Genomic DNA, 6,399 nt, shown 5'->3' with positions numbered 1-6,399 from the left:
ACCAACCTAGTTTTGCCATGTAAATGATTGCCGCTTTAAAAAAATGGGAGAACTTGCACAAAGTCTCACACTTACTGCTTCTCGCAGGCTATTGCACTCCCATCCATGTGTTTGTTATCTGCAGAGACTGGTAATTTGGTTCTTGCGACAACAGAGTTTGTTACTTGATAGAACCCTGTTCCACATTGTGTGACAAGTAACAAGCTCTTTAGTGGGGTAAAGGCTCCACTGTTGGCACAGGGAATAGATACATCCATAGGTGTTTCAGATCCACAGCTTTGATGTCTATAACTAAAGATGTGCCAGTGTTTTGTACCAGCAACAAGATGGTGCAACTTCTGCTGCTGTGAAAACAGCTGTTGCTGGTAAAGGCTGGGATCGTGGGGAAGTTCTGATAGCAGCAGGGGGTGCTGGGATGGATCCTACTGACTGTACTCTGGGTCCTTGATGATTTAGTTAAAAAAAAGAAATCAAGGTCTAAATGCCAGAAAATATCTGAGAACTCTGCTTTAAAAGAAACACATGTTGTAACTAGGGAGATTTTGTTTTCTATTATACATAAAACAGATGAATATGAAAATAAATAATGGGATTTAGGTATGTGCATGGTGAGTGATAGGAGAAAATAACATAACAATAAGTTCAAGTCTTTGTCAGTAATTAGAGTGGGCTCTATTGTGAGCAGTAGTCACTGAAGGACAGCATTAGAGAAGGGAGAAATGAGTGATTCAGACAGGGGCGTTTTAAGAGAGGAGGAGGCCCGTGTGCAGCCTTCTGCTTCAGGGGCCCCCTCCTCTCAGACCGAGGCACAGCATTTAATACTTACCTCTCCTGGGTCCCCCCGCGGTGCCATCCTTCTCCGCAGCGGCAATAGAGTCTGAGACCAGACTCTATTGCGCATGCGCAAACCTCCGGGAACACGGCGTGGCGGCCATTTTCCCGGAGATTTTGCTACTGCGCATGCGCAAAACTCAGAAAAAATGGGCGCCATGCCATCTTTCTGGGGTTTTTAGCAGGAGCAATAGAGTTTGTTCCCCCTAGTGTTCAAACTCTATTGCGCTGCCGAAAAAGGGATGGCTTCGACGGGGGACTTTAGAGAGGTAAGTATTAAGCAAATGGGTGCGGGTTGGGCCCCCCTGGACCTGGGGGCCCGTGTGCCTCGCACACACTGCACCCATTATAGAAACACCAATGGATTCAGATAAGGGGCTAAATTTACTAAGCAGTGATGATTCTCTGTGGCTTTGACCACAAAAAAAACGTGGCCAAGTTTTGCATTTAATATTATTGCTTATTTAGATTATTACCCGAAGAGTGATGAAGAGGGATGAATTTGACAGTGAGGATGAAATATCTGGTGATGGAGGATCTGATACAAAGGGCCGGACATAATGCAGTGCAATACAGCCAGAGCTCCGAGATTCAGGCCAAACTTTTCAGTTTGTTGTTTTTGCCTTGTAAATGATTGCCGCTTTAAAAAAAACGTACAAGTTCAGCCGGAATCTCTGAGTTCCGGCCGTCTCACACTGCATTACATCCGGCCCCAAATGTACAGCTCATTATACATTATTCAGGCGAAGGGGCCAGAGTCTGATAAAGACCCTATATGGGGCCTCATGGGCCATGAAAGATGTTGTTTTGTCAAGGTCAGTGTAAACTGGAGGCGCAGCAGACGCCACAGTACTAAACAACATCTGTTATCTGCTGCAGTCCCTGGCATGTAGTAGTATCCATCATTGGGAAATCAGCACAGAGCAAGGCAATAACATAGCACTAAAGAATTCAGTATTTCTATAGAGTCTCTTGTTAGTTGTTTTCCACTGTACTCTTATAAGTCTTAGGGCAGTGGTTCTCAAACTGTGTGCTGTGGAACCTTCGGGTGCCGCGGGACACTTGCAGGGGTGTCTCAGGTTGGAGGTCCAGGATCAATTCAAACTATTTATTGTCAATGTAATAGGCAAAACTAGTGCTTGTGGGCAAATAAAAACAAATTGAACCTAAGGATGACATAAAAACAATTTACTTATTTTATTATTTTCTTCTAAATTTCACAATAAGAATCTTTTGGCCTAGCGGTGCCGTGAAAAAAATTCTGATACTCTAAGGCGCCGGGAATCAAAAAAGTTTGGGAACCACTGTCTTAGGGGTTTATTTATGAAGAGTCGGGTAGTCAGAGGCGTATCTAGGGTAGGGCGAGTGGGGCACGTGCCCTGGGCGCCTTGGCAGGCCCAGGAGAGGGGGGCGCCGCCGGCATCCAGGGCATCATGCTCCACTCGCCCCCGTCAACCCTAAATGTGAGGGGAGGAGAGCGCAGCGTCTCTCCCTCCCCTCACCGCCGCTGCCAGCACTAGCAGCGCTGCTGTGTCCGGTCTCCGGCGCTAGCCAATCAGAGCTTGCGGACCGGCTCCTGATTGGCTGCCGGTCTGTGAGCTCTGATTGGCTAGCGAACCGGCGCCAGACAGCCGTTGGAGACCTGGAGCAGTGAGGGGAAGGAGAGGCGCTGCGCTCTCCTCCCCTCACATAACAACAAGCCAGCAGCCGGTGAGTGACGGAGGAGGGGGGGGGGGGGTCCGGCGGCACAGTGGGGCAAGTATCTGGCACCAAGTGGGGCCTGGCACTGTGGGTCATGTATCTGGCACTGTGGGGCAATGTAACTGGCACTGTGGGGCAATGTATCTGGCACTGTGGGGCAATGTAACTGGCACTGTGGGGCATTGTATCCGGCACTGTGGGGCAATGTAACTGGCACTGAGTGGGGCATGTATCTGGCACTGTGGGGCATGTATCCGGCACTGTGGGGCATTGTATCCGGCACTGTGGGGCAATGTAACTGGCACTGTGGGGCAATGTAACTGGCACTGAGTGGGGCATGTATCTGGCACTGTGGGGCATGTATCTGGCACTGTGGGGCATGTATCCGGCACTGTGGGGCATTGTATCCGGCACTGTGGGGCAATGTAACTGGCACTGTGGGGCATGTATCTGGCACTGAGTGGGGCATGTATCTAGCACTGTGGGGCAATGTATCTGGCACTGTGGGGCATGTATCCGGCACTGTGGGGCAATGTAACTGGCACTGTGGGGCAATGTAACTGGCACGGTGGGGCAATGTAACTGGCACTGTGGGGCAATGTAACTGGCACTGTGGGGCATTGTATCCGGCACTGTGGGGCATTGTATCTGGCACTGTGGGGCATGTATCCGGCACTGTGGGGCATTGTATCCGGCACTGTGGGGCAATGTAACTGGCACTGAGTGAGGCATGTATCTGGCACTGTGGGGCAATGTATCTGGCACTGTGGGGCATGTATCCGGCACTGTGGGGCATTGTATCCGGCACTGTGGGGCAAAGTAACTGGCACTGTGGGGCATGTATCTGGCACTGAGTGGGGCATGTATCTGGCACTGTGGGGCATGTATCCGGCACTGTGGGGCATGTATCCGGCACTGTGGGGCAATGTAACTGGCACTGTGGGGCAATGTAGCTGGCACTGAGTGGGGCATGTATCTGGCACTGTGGAGCAATGTATCTGGCACTGTGGGGCATGTATCCGGCACTGTGGGGCAATGTAACTGGCACTGTGGGGCAATGTAACTGGCACTGAGTAGGGCATGTATCTGGCACTGTGGGGCATGTATCTGGCACTGTGGGGCAATGTATCCGGCACTGTGGGGCATGATTCCGGCACTGTGGGGCAATGTAACTGGCACTTTGGGGCATGTATCCGGCACTGTGGGGCAATGTAACTGGCACTGTGGGCCATTTTCAGTGGCCACACCCCTTCTGGAGCGTGGCCACACCCCTTCTGGTGTGTGGCCATGCCCATTTTTTCGCCACGCGCGCCTTTGGCGCGCACACATGCTTCTTTTTGTGTGTTGTTGTTTTTTTTTGGGGGGGGGGACGCCATTTTCCATCTTGCCCTGGGCTCCGAAAACCCTAGTTACGCCTCTGCGGGTAGTAAAACCCATCATTTCAAGTTGTGTTTCTGCCTATTTAAAAGGGCAGTGCTTCTACTAGTAAGACATGGCTACTAGAAGTATTGCCCTTTTAAATAAGCACAACCAGAAATGACGGGTTTTTCAATCCGTCTCTTAGCCACTTAACTGACGATATTTTCCCAAAAATCACTCAGGGATTATTGGAGGGGGGAGGGGGGGGGGGGGGGGAGTTATGAATGAATTAGGTTAAAAACATGAATTTAACCTTATCCAAAATGTTTTAAGTAAAAAAAAAAAAAATTCTTTTAATTTAACAAAAGTTAATTTTTTAATGAAACATCGGAACATCGCTCAGCACTATCGGAACATCCGGAACATCGCAAATTTCCTGTTAACAGCGGGGATAGGGGTCTTGATTTCCACTTCCCCAGCGGCGCTATTGTCTGCAACCGCTGTGTAGGGGGTCCTGCCATGCTGCCCGATCAGCATTGGGGGACGGTGCCGGAAGGCAGAGGGACCTGGCCACATCCTGTGCGACTTTTTTTTTAACTTTTTTATTTGCTTGCTGTGCTCCATTACGCTTCATCTCGTCCAGGCATTGCCTATTCTGCCCAGTGTAATCTATGTAGTGCACCCAAGATGGCTGACTCACCTGATACCTTCAGGATAGGATAGCCATTTACCGGGAATGGGTGCATCAGCAATTTTATGTTCATGGTTTCCGTATTTTCTGTAAATCTAATCCTCTGTTTTAAATTCATGATATCTGTGAAGCGCCCTCTTGGAGAAAAGAGCTACATAAATAAAATTATTATTATCATCATCATCCACTTTCTGAACAAGGTGACCCAAAACCAGACAGGGTCAATGACACTATAAACTTACATCAACCCTTTATTTTTAAAGCAACGATCCATATTAATTTGTTCAGACTGTTGTCCAACTTCCTAAGGAGCTGCTGGTCAGTCTGTGGGTTTACCTATGATCTGCTACAATTCAAGAAAACCACAAGATATGGATACAGTAGCTGCAGCCTTTGGAATGGCAAATATAACATACAGTACATGCAACTATAGGGCTTTAGAGGATCAAGTTAGAGGTACATAAAATCATTAGTAGCATGTCAATGGTCAGAATCCCGATACCCGGTGAGTAAGTATACTAACCCTCTCCCCTACTTCTTTACATACTTGCCTACCTGACCCTCTCCATGAGGGAGAAAATGCTCTGTTCCTGGACTTTCCTGGTAGTGTATGATTGCCATCACCTCTGGTGAGCTAGTTAATTGATAAGAAAGGTGTTTCACCACAGGTGATGGCAATCATACATTACCAGGAAAGCCCAGGAACAGAGCATTTTCTCCCTCATGGAGAGGGTCAGGTAGGCAAGTATGCTTCTTCAACCCTCTCAACCTGCAGCCTAACCCTAACTGTCCCCTCACCCCGCAGCCTAACCCTAACCATACCCCCTAAGTGCCTAACCCTCCCCCACAGCATAATCCTACCCCCGAACCCCCCCCCCCCCCCCCCCCCCGCAGCCTATGATAATTTTTTTAAAATATATATTTCAGTGTATATTAAAGAAGAACAAATGCGTACTAAAAATTAGACCAAACCAACGGACTCAGGAACATTTATTAGGACTACGAGTTGCCACAATGATAGTTGAATTAATTCCATTCCGGGAGGGCAACTTAAAAGACTAAAAAGAAACTGTACGGAAAAATTATTTGGTTTATCTCAGGCTTAGGAAATGGGAAACAAGCTCAAAGCCTGCGGTTACAACAAGAAAGGGTGGAAAACGAAATCAAAGTGGTATAAGAGATGGAAAGGAAAGAGTTACTGGTGTCTAAGGATATTAATGAAAAGATAACAAATATGAATGAGCTCTCATTACAGAGTTTACCAATCAACACAAAGCAGTTGAAAAAATAGTAAAGGAACATTGGAGTTTCTTAAAGAAAGATCCCGTAATTGGACATATTATCCAAGATAAACCGGTACATATTTACCAGAAGGCCCCAAATCTCAAATCAAAATTAGTATCCAGTGCCCTTCCTCCAACATCCAATCAACCACCATTATAGTCACAGGTTTTATGAAAGTGTATTTCATTTACAATTTTTGTGGAATATTAATTCCTATATAACTCCGGGTGTGGATCATTGGGTCCATTGGCGTTTCTATCATGGGTACAATGTGTGTGGTGACACGGGCCCCTGGGTCCAGGGGGGCCCACACCGAACATATTGCATCCATGCTGTTTAAATACTTACCTTTCTGCAGTTCCGCAACGGGCGCTGCAGCCGCTATAGTTGCAGCAAAAATCACTTCAAAAATGGCCACTGTGCACACATATTTGGTAATTAGTCTCTGCCATGTTTCCGGAGACCTGCGCATGTGCAATAGACTCCGGCACAATGCTGGAGCCTACTGCGCAGTGGAGGGGAGGGGGCCCACC

Source organism: Pseudophryne corroboree, chromosome 2 (genome assembly GCF_028390025.1).
Source record: "Pseudophryne corroboree isolate aPseCor3 chromosome 2, aPseCor3.hap2, whole genome shotgun sequence".
Taxonomy (NCBI): Eukaryota; Metazoa; Chordata; class Amphibia; order Anura; family Myobatrachidae; genus Pseudophryne; species Pseudophryne corroboree.
The sequence above is the reverse complement of the archived record's forward strand: the minus strand, read 5'-3'. Positions refer to the sequence as shown.